This window comes from Lithobates pipiens, unplaced genomic scaffold, assembly GCF_037356315.1.
Source record: "Lithobates pipiens isolate NorthernLeopardFrog02 unplaced genomic scaffold, aLitPip1_a1.2 Scaffold_1, whole genome shotgun sequence".
NCBI lineage: Eukaryota > Metazoa > Chordata > Amphibia > Anura > Ranidae > Lithobates > Lithobates pipiens.
In genome coordinates this window covers 132,336,879-132,353,759 of record NW_027507685.1, presented here as the reverse complement: position 1 = coordinate 132,353,759, position 16,881 = coordinate 132,336,879, and the positions used below count along the sequence as shown (strand labels likewise).

Below are 16,881 nucleotides of genomic sequence, written 5' to 3'. Positions count from 1 at the left end.
TGTAAGTGTTGGTGTCATGTCCCGCCATTGTACTGGGGTGTGGTGAGGGAAGAGAGGAGAGCCGAAACAGGGTGGTGTGTACACTTCAGGAGCAGCAATAACCCAGGGAACCCACGCCAGGTTAAAGGGAGACCAATGGAAGACCTAAAAAAACAAATAAACATAAACCGTAACAGAACTTAAACAATACCTTTGATGACACCGACCTGCCCTCATCTGATGACATCCCGAAAAACTGGGGAGTGATCAGATCAGGCCTATACCCAGAACTTACCAACATCAAACCCCTTTTCTAGGTTAGTATGGTCACGTCCTGGACCAAGAAACAAGGGGGGGGGGGGGGGGGGGGACAAACTCGGACAAACCAAGTATGCGGATGTTGTTGCGCCTGAGGCGATTTTCAGTATCGATAGCTTGCTCTTGGAGCGCCTTCACCTGTAGTTGTAGGGCCTTCACCTCCCTGGAATCCGACCGAACCACATCCTCCACCGTGGAGACCCTGTCCTCCTCCCCCGCTATGCGGGATTGGAATTTATCCATATCTTGACGGATTAGGCCGACATCCACAGTTAGGAAATCAATCTTCGTAGTTAGGGTCTCTTTGCATGCCGTGATGGCCGCCAGGATCTCCGCTCACGTGGGGGACTCCGCTGCCCCGGAACTCAGCGGCCGTTGATGTGGTCGCCGCAATGGCGGCCGTCGGCTGTCGCCTAGACAACGCAGCCTCTGGTGAAGCCGAGTGGGAGTTCTTACTTTTTTTCGAGTGGAAGCAGCGGGTCTTGGGGGGGCCCATCCGCAATATGTCCCAATCCAGGACTGGGCCTCACTCCTGGCAAGGGGCGGCAGACGGCACCAGGATCTAGAAGGCAGGATAGGTGGTATGCCGGTGGCCTCCCAGCCACAGAGCCAGGGCAATCCCTTGTGGCAACGCTATGGGGCACCAGGTGGCAGGATGGACGGTGCACTGGTGGACTCCTCAGTGAAGAGGTCAGGGCCAGCCCCAGAGAACAGCTCTATAATGATGAGGGGCACCCAGAGGAATAGCCCTGACACCCATGGGCACAGTACCTGATGCTGAGGATGTGCTGGGCGCCCTAGGCCGCAGGATGCAGAAGGCAGGGATGGCCACCTATGCAGCTCCCCCGGGGGGTCTCCAGGGTCAGTCGCTCCGCTGGGTCGCCTCCGCAGATGCGGATGGAGCCGTCGCAGATGCGGATGGAGCAGCCGCCGTCCGGCCGGATGTATCCAGCACCCAAGCCTGGGGGTGTTGGAGGCTCAACAGGCCTCAAGATGGCGGCGGCAGCTGGGATCCGCCCCGACCGGGCCCTCCGCAGTTCACAGACACCCCACACCACCGCAGGCACCTCCGGGGGCCACCACTGCCAGGCGAGGGGAGAGCGGATGTCCTTCTGCCGCCGATCGCGGCACCCGAGACCGGGAGGTGACAAGGCCTCACAGGCTACAAGATGGCGGAGCTGACAAGGCCTAATCTGGGCTAAATTCACCGGCCGAGCTCTGCAATTTTCACCGGGGGCCGGTGTGTCAAGTGTTCTGGGGCGGCTGGAGGGAGTCCAGAGGCCAGTGGATGCGGTGTTAGGCAGGATGGGGATGTATAATGGGCAGGATGCGAGGAGCAGCAGCACGTCTTACTCGCTCGGCATCCGGATAGGCCCCCCCCAGAGGTCTCACAATATATTACTCTGAACCTTCTACCTTTGCTAATTAAATTTAGAGAGAAATGCAAAGCCTGGTGCAAACTACCGTTATGCCTAGTGGGGAGGGCTAACCTTATAAAAATGGTGTGGGCACCGCAACTACTTTATATCTGCCATAATTTCCCAATGTGGATCCCTAAACGCTGGTTTGACAAGATAGACTCTCAGTTCAGGAAATTAATATGGCGCAAAAAGATTGCCAGACTTAGCTTAAACACTCTAAAATATATATAAAAAAAAAAAGAGGTGGGTCTGGCAGTACCACATGGTAGAACCTACTTCCTGGCCTCACAGCTACAGCAGCTAGGTGGCTGGGGATTGGATGATCCCCTGGACCCAATATGTAGAATATTAGACACCTCTACAGATACAGGTATAGCACTATCTAATCTGGAGGCAGGATATACACACCTAGACAGAGGCTCCCCAACCATCAACCCATTAAATACCCTATGGTCACATGTTTTTTTAACGCTCACTCCTATCTGGGGGAATGCTAGTTATAGCGAACTTCTCAAACTTAGGGGCTTTAACACCTGGAGGGAGAAAGGTATTCAATACCTTCCACAATTGTACAGCGGACATGTGTTGAAGTCCTTTATGGAAATGCAGGCGGAGTTTGGCATACCACGCAATGATTTTTTCAAATATCTACAACTGAGACATGCACTACAACTGCAATCTCGGCTTATGCCACTCCGACTGACTGACCATGCCATTGTGCAATTGATCCTAATGGAGCGGGAAAAAAAAAAGTATGATCTCTAGAGGGTATGGCATTATTCTCAATGCACTACAGCAGTGGTCATCAACCCTGTCCTCAGGGCCCACTACCAGGCCAGGTTTTATGTATTACCTTGGGGAGATGCAGACTAGAATACGGCAATCACTGTGCAGCAAATGATATCACCTGTGATGTATTTCAGTTATCTTGCAAACCGGGCCTGTTAGTGGGCCCTGAGGACAGGGTTGATGACCATTGCACTACAGGACTCGGCCGGTCTACCGCGTCGGCGGAAATGGGAGGATGATCTGGGACAGATGGATGAGGAGACATGAAATCTTTGCCTGGCCTCCGCCCCCTTGGTCTCAGTATCGGCCACCCAAAAACTGTCACATCTCTATTTACTGCACAGGGTCTACAGAACACCTGCCAAGCTGCATAGCTGGGGCCTCCGTGATACACCCTTATGCCCTAAGTGCATGAGGGACCACGGCGATCTCCTGCATATGTTCTGGAGGTGCCCGAAGCTGGTACGTTATTGGAATGGGATCCTCCAGGTCATTTCTCAAGTATTTTCGATCGCCATTCCAAAGAACCCCGTGGTTTGCCTGTTTGGCTCCCTGGACAAGGAGATGTTGACTCCAGCTGCCCATACAGTGATAATCCGTTTATTTTATGTAGCCAGAAAACTTATAGCACAGCTATGGATTACGCCCAGGGTCCCCACCAGGCAACAGTGGATCGACCAAGTGAACAAAATGCTAATCAGAGAAAAGTTGGCTTACCGGCACAGAAATGCACCACACAAATTTTACACAATGTGACAGAATTGGCTGGATGTTCCGGGCTGGCACCTCATCAACTGATCAAATATAAATTGTTACAGGGATAAGCCAGATGTGTCAGGTCCTATGATCTGGAGAACCATTAATTACCAATTATTCATAGATGCGTCAGCGGACGGGGCTACACCCTGTCAAATAGTGATAAGCATCTGGAGTTCAAGGAACGTATCCAATCCTATAGTCCGTGTGTGTTATGTGTTCTGAAGGTTTTTTTTTTTCCTTTTTTCTGTTTGTTTTCGGTCTTATACTCAAATATGTTTTTTGTGATACACTGTCAATAGTAATGGGTTAATCTACTATACAATTGTCCCTAGTGGACTACTGTAACATGTTCGGTTGAAGTCGTCTGCCTTATTGTACTTTGACACTCTCTGATTTTCTATGGCAGGTAACATTTTAATATTTAATAAAAACTTCTTTGATTTAAGAAAAAACAAAACAAAAAAAACAGAGCACCTCAACACTCTTACTCAGGGTTCGACTTCTAAGCCAAAATTCGGCCCTTCCTTTCAGCACAGAACTTGGAACGCAAACCCCGCCAAGCCTACACCAAGCCCTCTTCCCAATGAAGAGGTGCCCTGGATGTCTGTTAGTTTACCTTTCACTGGGTCACAGACACCCCTGACCTATGGGTTCAATCAGTGGTTTCAAATGGGTACAAAAATAGGATTTTTGTACTCACCGTAAAATCCTTTTCTCTGTAATTCACCGACCGACCGACACAACTCCTCTCTGCTGCTACATGGGACGTCCCCAAGCAGTGTCAAACGAGGGGTGGGAAAAACAGCATTAAAAACTTCATCCACCATGGCAAGTGGGGACTAGTGAAACTAAACCCACAAAAAAACAGCAGTGTGTGGAAACTCCACCACAAAACCGGGCATCCTCAACAGAAGTGATCCCCCAGACCGCAACCTTGCGGAAGTGACGTAACAGTGCAATAACGAAAAAAGTACTGTGTTTTTATTGAAAAACCAGGGAAAAATCTCAATAACAACTACACGGCCGCCTGCAAAACTTTGCGGCCAAAACCAGCATCAGCCGATGCACTGGCGTCTACCTTGTAAAACTTGGTAAACGTATGCACAGACGACCAGGTCGCCGCCACACACCTGAGAGATAGACACTTGGTGTCAGAAGGCCCAAGACGTTCCGATTGCTCTTGTAGAGTGTGCCGTGACTGGAAAGGGAGGCACCTGCCCCTTCAAGGCATAGGCTTGGACTACAATCTGTCTGATCCACCTGGAAATGGTAACCGACGAGACCGCCATAACCTTGTTTGGACCAGCCACCAAAACAGTGAGTCTAACTTCCGAAAGTCAAGTACACCTTCAGAGCCCTAACCACATCGAGAGCGTGAAGGGCCACCTCCTTGGGGTACTTTCGGCTTAGGACACAACAATGGTAATACAATGTCCTCATTGATATGAAATGCCAAGACCACTTTCGGTAGAAAGGACGGTTGCGGACGCAACACCACCTTATCCCTGTGGATGACCAGATAAGGCGACTTGCAGGACAATGCCGCCAGTTCCGAAACCCTCCTGGCCGATGTGATGGCCACTAGAAAGATCACCTTCCGTGAAAGGGTCAACAGAGGAATCTCCCTGATATTCTCAAACGGCGGCTTCTGAAGTGCCAACACCAGGTTCAAATCCCACGGAGGCAACGGAGGACGCACCGGAGGGACTACATGGAGCACCCCCTGAACAAAAGTACTCACTAGTGAGTGAGATGCTAGGGGTCGCTGAAAAAAAGACAGCCAAAGCTGAAATTTGCCCCTTGATGGTGCTCAATGCCAACCTCTGGTCTACACCTTGCTGAAGAAACAGCAGGATCCTGGATTTAGAGAAGGAGCGCAGATGCCACCCTTTCTCCTCACACATGAAGATATAGGCCTTCCAAGTACGATGGTATATCTTCTTGGAAGAAGATTTCCACGCTCTCAGCATAGTCGGAATCACAGAGTCCGACAGACCCCGGTTCCTCAATACCTGGCTTTCAAGGGCCAGGCCGTTAAAGCCAGCTATGGTAAAGCAGGATGAATGATTGGACCTTGAGATAGGAGGTCCTCTCGCAATGGCAGCCACCAGGGAGTATCTGCCATCAAGCTCACCAGGTCTGCGTACCAGGCACGCGGAGGTAAATCTGGGGCAATCAGGTTTACCGGAATCCCCTCGGCTTCCACTCTGCGAAGCAGACGTGGCAACAGTTTCAGCGGAGGAAAGGCGTATATATCAGCTGGTACTGATCCCACAGAGCCACCAGCGTGTCTGATCGCGTCTGCCCACGGATCTCTTGTCCTGGACACAAATCTCGGGACCTTCCGATTAAGCCGGGAGGCCAATAGATCCACATCTGGTGTGCCCCATTTCAGGCACAGCACCCTGAATACCTCAGGATGCAATGCCCATTCTCCTGGGTCCAGCATCTGTTTACTCAGATAGTCCGCCTGCCAATTTTCCACCCCAGGGATGTAAATGGCTGACAGGGTCGGAACGTGTCTCTCTGGCCACCGAAGTATGTGAGCGACCTCCCGAGCAGCGCCGGAACTTCTTGTTCCCCCTTGGTGATTTATGTATGCCATAGCCGTGGCGTTGTCTGACTGTATCCTGGTCGGACGCCCTTGAAGACACGTCGACCATGTGGAGGCACAGCCTGATCGCTCTCAATTGATCGGCAACTTGGATTCTTCCATCGACCAGAGGCCCTGAGCCGACTGAATCCACTCCAGCCGGCCAGACTGGCATCCGTAGTGACCACCGTCCATTTTAGAGGAAGGAACAATTTTCCGGCCGAAATCACCGGGGACCTCAACCACCAGATCAGGGAGTCCCTGACTGGCTGGCTCACCTGGATCTGCCGATCCAGGGACAATGGTGATTTGTCCCAATTTGTCAAGATCTCCTTCTACAGGACTCTGGTGTGGAACTGGGCATAAGGTACTGCCTCGAAAGACCATGAGCCCCAGCACTCGCATGCAAAAGCAGAGTGATGACCACTTGCGGTTCATCAGTAGTTTGTCTGCAATTTGTCTGAGGGGAGAAAGACCCTCGCTTCCCTGGAATCCAATAGTAAACCCAGGTCCTCCAGACGCTGGGTCGGCACAACCACCGACTTCTTTAGGTTCAACAGCCACCCAAATTCTTGCAGAGTCTGCATGGTGATTGCCACATCCTCCTCTAATTCTGAGGCGGAAGAAGCTCTCAGGAGGAGATCGTCTAGGTAACCCACGATCGTGATCCCGCGTTGTCGCAGCAACGCCAATACTGGAGCCATTACTTTGGTAAACTCGGGGGGCTGATGCCAGGTCAAAGGGAAGAGCCACAAGCTGGTAATGGGCTTCCCCGACTGCCAAACGCAGAAATGTTTGATGCCGAAGGCATATGGGTGTGTGCAGGTACGCATCCTGGATGTCCAAAGACGGCAATTAGTCTTCTTGATGGAGTGCAGCGACTACTGAGCGAACGGATTCCATTCTGAACCTCTGCACTTTTACAAAGGAGCCGACCACTTTTTGAGAAGGCTTTCCTCAAAAGGGTAACGCACCGCCAAGTTTTTGGGGACCGAAAAGGTCCGTTGCAGGCGACCCCATTCCCTGTAGATGAATTTGTTAAGTCAAATACGGTAACAGCTTAGGTGAATGTGCTGGCTTGTGGGACCCAAAAGGTACCAGTACATCAACAGAGGAATCCACTGGCTCCTGAATCTTCAGAGTATCACGCGCAGCTGTGATAAGTGCTCCAACAAGCACCTTGTCGCGCCCGGACCTGGACGGGGAATCATCCTCACTGTCCGAACAGTCCTGGTCAGCCACGTCTAATAGGTCAGAGCAGGGGTCTCCAGCCGCAGCAGGGCCCGAGTCTGCATCAGAGCTCTCCCCAGAGGACCGGGGGGGCAGGGGCCTCTTACGTGCACCTTTCCTGCCACGTGCCGCCTCTATCTTAGCAACATAGGAGTTAAGGAACGCCGCTAAGGTGTCCATGCGCTCTGCACTAACCGCAGGTGACCCGGTTGCTATAGCCTGGATTTTGGGGGAAGAAACACCAGTTTCTGAAGCCATGCTGACCCTATCCTGTCTGCCACCTGCAGGGTGACTTAGGACAGTGAAGGCCTCACCCTCCTGCTGCCGCCGCTTGGGGGGAGGGGTGGGGGGGGGATACTTAGCGCTAGACTTACCACCCTGGGGCATTCTGTGAATGCCAACCATATTGCCTGTAGTCCCTAGGAGGTTCCCAGATGCAGAGAGGAGAAAAAAACGGTGTCAGCAGCAGCAGCTCTAACAACGGTGCAACGATCTGCAGAACAGCTTCAGCGTTCAGCACAGAGCCATCCAGTGTCCCACACACACAGTGGATACAGGAAGTAACAAGAGAAATCATATGTCATGCTGTCACAAGAGGCCAGTAGTGAAGAAAGCATTCAGGCTTTCACAAAATGGCGGCCAATGTAATCAATAGGAATCCTAAGGAAAATGGCTGCTGAAGCTTCCCAGGGAAATCTATAGCTTTCCCAAATCCAAGATGGCCGTCGGAACGGCGCCATGAGGTGCAGAGAGCAAAAATAAAAGCGAGCTGCCTGCTGACAGACAACCTCCACAAAAACTGCTTTTTCTTTTTTTTTTGGGACCCCCAGACCTGGACTGACCAGCAACCGCACAGAGGCCCCACAGGTGAGAAACAGCGACCCACACACACACACACATACACCGCCCGCAGCGCATGCAGAAATACCCCTCAGAGGGGGAAGGGAGGGATGATAGGGACTTGGGAGAGAAGATAAGGAGGTGAGGTGGCCCCCGAATCGACCCCCCAGGGAATGCCCAGCTGCTCCCCCCACCGAAGCAGAGAGAGACGTAGTTACCAGTCCTGAAGAGCTGGGAGACATTCCATCACAGACCTACACCTGCGCAGTTACAGGGTAGCTGTTGGCCTCGGTATACTGTGATCCAGACATCAGTAGCCCGGTCATATGTATACCCTGGAGCATTGAAGTTCACCGACCAGCTCACGCTCGATGGCCGGACTGGGGAGACTACAAGGATATCATTAACCAGCCTGTCATCCAGCAGGCAGTTGATAGAAGATCTCAAGATCTCTCATCTTGCGCAAAAAAAGCAGCAAACCTGCAGTAAAAATATGGACCAAGAGGCCCGCAGTGTTTCCTAGGTCATTCTCCTTGCTAGGCAAAATAAAAACAGAAGCTGCTAGCAGCAGGAGGGTTGATAGCATGGCCCCCCCCCCCCTCGGGCCGGGATTAAAGTTCTGTGTATTGTGTAACAATTTTGCCTAGTTTCTCCTAATGGTAGGCTATACAACCCATGTAGTTACAGAGAGGAGCTGAGTCGGTCGGTGAATATAAGAGAAATAGAATTACAAACTCTACCCATCACTGCTTTCTTCTCAAACCAACCAAAATCTGCTCAAGGGGAGTCAGATTTGCAGAAAACCCTAAACCAGGCATGTCCAAAGTCCGGCCCGCCCTGTTATTTGGACATATATATATATATATATATATATATATCCCAGCGTCGGGGCCATAAAAGATGTATATGCCTTGGAAGGGAAAGGGAGGAGGCGGGACCGAGTGCCATACACACACAGGAGAATTTCCTGTTTACGGGCAGCCTCCGTAATAGGAAGTCCCATCTCCGGCGCTGCCATTGGACGACATCAAAGGAGGTGGGACTTTCTATTAAAGAGGCCGCTGTGTAAACAGGAGATTCTCCTGTAGGTAATGTTTGGCACTTGTCAATGCATTCCTGGCAATGGTGCTGCCTTCCTGACAATGGTGAGGCATTCCTGGCTATGGCGAGTGCATTCCTGGCTATGGCGAGTGCATTCCTGGCTATGGTGGGGGCATTCCTGGCTATGGTGGGGCGTTTCTGGCTATGGTGAGTGCGTTCCTGGCTATGGCGAGTGCGTTCCTGGCTATGGTGGGTTCTGCATTCCTGGCAATGGTGAGGCTACATTCATGGTAATGGTGGGTCTGCAGATGGGCACTTGTGAGGCTGCATTGATGGGCACTGACCATTATTTTGCTTCACAGTTCTTTATTTAAAATAAAATAAAAATTCCTGAAACTTCCCAAGTGAAGGTGCGTGTTATACACCAATAAATACGGTATATCCAAATAATATGCCCAAGCTCATCTCTTTACCACACACAGCCACAAAGGCAAGTGTATTAGTGCTCGAACGAACACAGACCGAATTTTAATGGTCCAAAGAATATCAGGCAAAATGGTTGGCCCTCGTGCATGTTCACTTCATCAAATCTGGCCCTCTTTGAAAAAAGTTTGGACACCCCTGCCCTAAACCATCTCTTGTCCCAGGGAGTGGTTGTTCCCGTACCTCTGGAGGACAGGTTCAAATTTCCAAAGTTTTGCATGGAATCCACAACGTTAGTTACTGCCTCCCTGAGAAAAAATTTGCATCTGTAGATCTTCAAGATTCATATCTGCACATTCCCATTTACCCACCTCATCAGCACTTTGCCGTAGAAGACTTCCAATTTGTCTTACTGCCGTTTGGCCTATCTACCAACAAAGGTATCTAGATTACCTTCTTCTGAAGGGACTCCTCTCCCTTCCAGCTGCAAATGTCCACAGATTCAGATGCTTCAGGTTTTCAGTTAGATAATCACCTTCCAAAATTCTGCTCTCTGACCTTTCCCATGTCTAAAATGCTTGGGCCTAATTCTAGCTACAGTAAATGATTTTTTTTTTTTCCAGAAAACAAACTCTTTCTCAGGCCCTCTTTGAGAGTTCTGAGGCGCACGGTGGCCTCCTTTAATTCTGTTCCAGTCACCCAAATCCATTCCACCTGTCCAACAAAACACCTTGTTGGCATGGAACAAACATGCTCCCACTCTCGCCCTTATATATATATCTCTGCAGCAGAGAGATTCAAGAAACTCTGCGCTAGGGAAACGTTTTGGATATATGTTTTAGATGCACTCTCTCCTGGGGGTATAAATGAGAGTATAGAAATCTATACTGTTATTTAATTTGCAGTCCCCCCCTCTTTTTAAAAAAAAATCTATTTATACATACACATCTGTCCCATGGAGTGTGTCGCGCATGTATGTGCGGTTGCATGCATGTACGCACACGTGTATATGTGTGTATGTATACGCATATGCATGCGTGCCTCCGGACCCTTCACTATACATGATGTGTTGTGTTATGAATATTAATGTGACATGCTTCGCTAGAGACACACGTGTGTGTTTTTCTTCACTGGCATATGTTGCGCCAGTAAATACATACTGATGTGATGTGGGATGTATATATGTATGCATATATGCGTGTACATGTCTGCATTCCAACCATCTATTTATTTATATATTTTAATTTTAACTTTTAATTATATATATATATATATATATATATATATATATATATATATATATATAAAAATGTCATATATTTTTTTCATTTATAATTTTTTTTCACCCTCATTGCCATGTGTATGATATAATTCTATTCTTATATATATTTTTTATATTCATATATTTGGCTAGATGATCATATATTTACCTGTATCTATTAGCCCCCAGACACTTTATCAGTGCACAGCCTCGTCTGTGCTCATCAGCCTTCAGACTACACCTGTCATTCCCCCTTTCGACGCTCCGTCCCACAGCTATTCTCACTGTCTTTGTTCCCCTCCCTCCCGCCTCAGCTACACCCCCTCCCCAGCCTTCACTACTCTTTTCAGTCAGTATAGTCTCTTCGTTTGTGTCAGCCACTCCCTCCCTTAGCCGCTCTAGCTACGCCCCTCTCTAGCTTTCCCCCGCCTTAGCCACGCCCCTCCCCTGCCCTCACTTGTCCTATCACTTCTCCTCCCAGTCTGTGCAGCCCTTCCGTTTTAGCCACGCCCCCAGCGCTTGTCCCACTCTAGCCACGCCCCCTCTGCTCTTTATCTAGCCGTCCTTAAAGCGGGAGTCCGCTGTTTTTTTTTTTTTGAAAGCCAGCAGCTACAAATACTGCAGCTGCTGACTTTTAAAATAATGACACTTAACCGCCCAGCGCGCCCGCGATGTCGGCACCCGAAGCCGATCTCTCGATCGTCTCTCGGGTGCTGCCGCCGCCATCTTGGGTATGGGAATCAGGAAGTGGAGCCTTGCGGCTTCATTTCCCGGTTCCCTACTGCGCATGCGCGAGTCGCGCTGCTCAATAAGGATGGTCCCCGCTGTCTCTGGGATCCGTGTGTTTCCCAGCAGACAGCGGGGGACCTTCAGAAAGGGGCGTAGATTCTGTGGAAAGGGGCGTACCTTCTGCAGATATCTATGCCGGAAGTGGGTGCAGATACCTGTACTGTACAGGTATCTGCACCCCCCTGAAAGGTGCCAATTGTGGCGCCGGAGGGGGGGGTTCCAATGAGAGGAAGCTACACTTTAGGGTGGACCTCCGCTTTACTTGCTCTCCCCTCAGCTTGATGAAGGAGTGCGGCTGACTCACTATCTCAGCCCGTACACTCACGAAACCGGCCGCAGCATGCCAGTGACATCATCATCCTCTGCCTGTGTTCCTCCACCTGCTCTATCCACAGCAGTTTCTTGGATTTGACAGCTTCCAGTTTCTCAGCTGGCAGGATGTGCAGACTGATCTGATGACTCCCACTCCCTGAATTGTTTTATCCATCGCACTTTTTTAACCTTTGAAATGTGAGTTTTTTTAACTTTATGTGTTGTAAACTGTTTTTAAATCTACACCCAGAGGCGCCTCTCCTTTTGTGTATCCCACTCTCACCCTGCCTATGCTCCTGTCTAGGAAGGAACTGCCTATCTTAGTGGATTTCCAAACCAACCTTGACAATTAGGAAGTCGTTTCTACCATACTATTGTAAGGCAATAACAAAAGATGCTAGCCTCTCAGGCTGGGAACAGTGTTCCAATCCCTCACAGTTCAGGGAACATGGTCATGCACCCCATCAACATCTCTGAGATCAGAGTGAGAAAAATGGCCCTGCTCCACTAGACACCCTTCACCAGGTACACCCAAACAGACAATATCATGGCTGTGGCTTACATCAATCACCAAGGACTTACCAGGAGTCATGCAGCTTCAAGGATGCAATTCTCATTTCCCCTACATTCACACCTATGCGTTTTTTTGGCAGTTTTTCAGAAACGCACTACAGTCCATTTAACATGGTTTCCTATGGTACACATTCATATCTATGCGTTTTTCAGCCGGGGCATTTTTTGGAAAGGGCCGGGGACTTTTTTCCCCCCGCAGCAGATTGTTTTTTTTGTGTGTAACAGATTTCAATGGAGCTGCACCAGAAATGCAAATGTTGCGTTTCTGATGCATTTTGTAATACATTTTGCAGGGTTATTTTTACCCTCTTTAAAAACACTGTATATAGCTGGTTGCCAAGGAGCGGGCCAGGAAGCCGGCCACCACATCCTTAACAACCGATGAGTCATCAGCTGTCAGTGGGGTTTTTCTGCTGACAGCTGAATGTAAAAAGAAAAAGAAAAGAAGAATTGACGGCTAAAAAAAATTGTCAAAAAAATGGCATGGGTTCCCCCCCAAAGTCCATGCCAGACTCTTATCCAAGCATGCAGGTCAGGAAAGGGAGAGGATGAACAAAAGCACCTTGCCTCCATGTTGATGGAACAAGGGCCTCTTCCCCACAATCCTGGGCAGTGGTCGTGGGGGGCTTATCGGAATCTGGAAGCCCCCTTTAACAAGGATGCCCCCAGATCCCGCCCCCCCCCCCCCCCCCATGTGAATGAGTATGGGGCAACAGTAAATAAAGACAGTATAAGATTTATTTATTTTTTTGATAAAGGGATTGTCGTTGTTCCTCCAGTGTAGATCCATCATCAATCAAGACACTGCCACCACTGCCGGACACAACAAAAGAAAAAAAAAAGGCTCTGCTCATAACGAACGCTCCCGCGGTCTGCCTGCCCCCGCCATGTGACATTTCTTAAATAGTTATGGGGTGGAGCCACCTGGCGACCTCACCTGGTAGCACCGCTCCCATGAAGTGGATGGCCCAGAATGCACCGGTTGATGACATCACAGGGAAGCGGTGCCACCAGGTGGCATCACCGGGTGGCCCCGCCCTATAGCAATTAAGGAAATGTCACATGGCAGGACAGACAGACCGCAGGAGCATACGTGGCAAGTGGAGCTGTTTTTTGGTGGCGCCATGATCAAAGATGGATCTACATGGGGGGGGGGGGGGGGGCACATTGTTTTTAACAAAGGGGCTCCCTTGTTAAAGGGCATCTGGCCTGGTAAGGTTCAGGAGGGGGGCGCTCTCTCATCTCTCCACTTTTCCTGCAGCCTGCCAGGTTGCGTGCTCGGATAAAGGTCTGGTGTGGATTTGGGGGGGGGGGGACCCCTACGCCATTTATTTTTAAATTATGGCACAGGGATCCCCTTAAAATCCAGATCTGAAGGTTCTGGTATGGATTTTGGGGGGGGGGGCTTCACCTTTTTTTAAAAAAAAAATTGGCGCAGGGTTCCCCTTAATTTCCATATCAGACCCGAAGGCCTGGCAATGGAAGGGGGGGGGGGGGAATCCCATGCTCTTTTTTTTTTTTCAATTATCTGTATCTATATTGCCAAGACCTGACAATTAATTTTTCCTTTAGAAAAGTCATTTTGCTGTGGTTCTGTTCTAAATATAGGAAAAATGCGCCACTTTACAGGCATACTATAGACCCACCCACCCCGACACAATATTTAAAGGAGTATATCATTTTTATTGTTTCACTTTAAACATTAAAAAAAAAATCCCTGCTCCTGAAAAAAACTGCCATTTTAAAAAAAAATGTTTTTTCATTGATACATGTCCCCTGGGACAGAACCCATGTCCCCAAACACTTTTTATGACAATAACTTGCATATAAGCCTTTAAAACTAGCATTTTTGATTTTTCATGTTAGTGTCCCATAGACTTTAACGGTGTTCTTGCAGCTTTCGTATTTGCCATGAACTCTGCATATTGTTCACTGTTTGGCGAACAAGCAAATGCCAGATGTGCACGTCAAACCTATCCATCACTGCTCCAAAGCACTTTAGGCCCCTTTCAGACAGAGAGGATCTATCCAAGTGTATTTGCCTGCTCAGCGTGGGATCTGTCCACTGATCCCCGCTTAAACGGGTGACAGGACCGTGTCCGCTCCACTATGCTATGCAGAGCAGACACGGACATAGCCTGCTGTCCTCTATAGGACGGCCGAATGGAAACAGACTGCATGTCCATTTCCATCAGATTGTCATCATATCCGCCGGACAGATGGCAAATTATTCCCATCCCTCCGTTTTAGCGGATTTTATCAGATCGGATGCTGGCAGGTGTTGGCAGGTGTCGGTGGACACGTCCTCTGACATCTATCGCCCAATACAGAATAATGGGTGGTCAGATCAGGTGGACTCCATGGGTCTACTGGTGAAAAGGGGGCCTAAACAGATTGCTTTTGACTGCCTAGCCGTGGTCAGAGCCATCAGAGTCTCCACCTCAAAGCTACAGCTTCTGTCAAGAAGACAGACTCCCTATCTGTCATACCCTCAGGACCTTGCAAGGAACACCTTGCTTTAAAATCCACCATCGCTGGGTTGATAAGACAACATATCTCAAGAGCTTACACTTAAAAAGGACAAAGCACCTTCTGCATTAATAGATGGTTACTGCACAATTTTAGATTTCTGGCCATTCTAACATTGCCCAGCTAAGGCACCCAACACAACTGAAAATTCACAGGGTGGGTAGGGTTATAGGGGGACACCCAGGGGCCATGTCTTCTAAAGCTTTACCAGTGTCCAATTACATAAAGGTACAAGCCTATAACCCAGGGTTTATTATTATTAGCCCTGTGTTCTGTACTATGCTCCAAACTATAGCATTTACAGGGAAGTCAAAATTCCTTTTTATTCAGAAAACAGATGAGTAACTCTAAATGTTTTGTTACTTGGAAGAATGTAATGTAACCTGGCCTGTCTAGAAAATTCAGATATTTCACTTTTGTAACTGCTATTCAGCTTACTTTAATGTTAAGCTGCAAATTTAGGCTAAAAGATTATAGTTTGTGTTCCCTCCTTCATTTAGCTGCTGTGAGTGAAGAAAAATAGGCAGTATTTCTGGGTATAGAGGGGCATGTGACTCACTCTTCTTTTGACATGACAGCACTGGTACTTGGCAGCCCAGTGCCTTTATGCAGTGATGGGGACAGTCCTCAGCCTTTTGTAAGCTCCAAGTCATCACTAAAAAACGGGGGAAAATAACCTCAAAACTAGCAGAAGGAAAGTTCAAAACTAATCTGAGATAAACATAGATAAAGTGTAATATATAATTAATATATACATATGCACACTATATTGCCAAAAGTATTGGGACACCTGCACAGAAGCTGCTAATTATCAATCAACTGTGTTTACTCTTTTTAAATCATAATGGCAACAGAAACTACTCAAATGACCCTGATCAAAAGTTTACATACCCCAGTTCTTAATACCGTGTATTGCCTCCTTTAACATCAATGACAGCTTGTAGTCTTTTGTGGTATTTGTTAATGAGGCTCTTTATCTTCTCAGATGGTAAAGCTGCCCATTCCTCTAGGCAAAAAGTCTCCAGTTCCTGCAAATTCTTGGGCTGTCTTGCATGAACTGCATGTTTGAGATCTCCCCAGAGTGGCTCTAAGATATTGAGGTCAGGAGACTGAGATGGCCACTCCAGAACCTTAATTTTATTCTGTTGTAGCCAATGACTAGTCGACTTGGCCTTGTGTTTTAGATCATTGTCATGTTAGAATGTCCAAGTATGTCCCTATGTCCCATGAGCAGTTTCCTGGCTGATGAATGCAAATGTTCCTCCAGTATTTTTTGATAACTGCATTCATCTTGCCAACAATTTTGACCAAATTTCCCTGTGCCTTTGTAGCTCACACTTCCCCAAAACATCAGCGATCCACCACCGTACCTTTCATGATTGGCCTTTTTGACTTCTCTCCAAATGTAGTGTTTATGGTTGTGGCCAAAAAGCTCAATTGTGGTATCATCACTCCAAATGACTTTGTGCCAGAAGGTTTGAGGTTTGTCTCTGTGTCGTTTGCCGTATTGTAAGTGGAATACTTTGTGGCGACTCAACCATGCAGCCCATTTTATTCAAGTGCCTCCTTATTGTGCATTTTGAAACAGCCACACCACATGTTTTCAGAAAGTCCTGTATTTCATCTGAAGTTATTTGTGATTTTTTCTTTGCATGCCAAACTATTTTCCTGCCAGTTGTGGCTGAAATTTTAGTTGGTCTACCTGACCGTGGTTTGGTTTCAACAGAACCCCTCATTTTCCACTTCTTGATTATCGTGTGAACTGATTGACATTCTCAATTCCTTGGATATCTTTTTATATCCCTTTCCTGTTTTATACAGTTCAACTATCTTTTCCCCGTAGAGCCATTGACAATTCTTTTGCTTTCTCCATGACTCAGAATCCAGAAACATCAGTGCAGCACTGGATGAAAGATGCAAGGGTCTGTCAAGAGTCCAGAAACTCATTGACCTTTTATATACACACACACACTAATTACAAGCAAACAGATCACAGGTTACCTTTAATAGCCATTCAAACCCCT

General features: G+C 48.3%; 1 protein-coding gene across 1 annotated transcript in view; it reads right to left on the bottom strand.

The window, feature by feature from the left end:
- The window catches only part of FBXW5 (F-box and WD repeat domain containing 5), a 79,640-nt gene that overhangs the window by 20,987 nt on the left and 41,772 nt on the right, over positions 1–16,881 (bottom strand). The gene's annotated exons all lie outside the window — the stretch shown is intronic.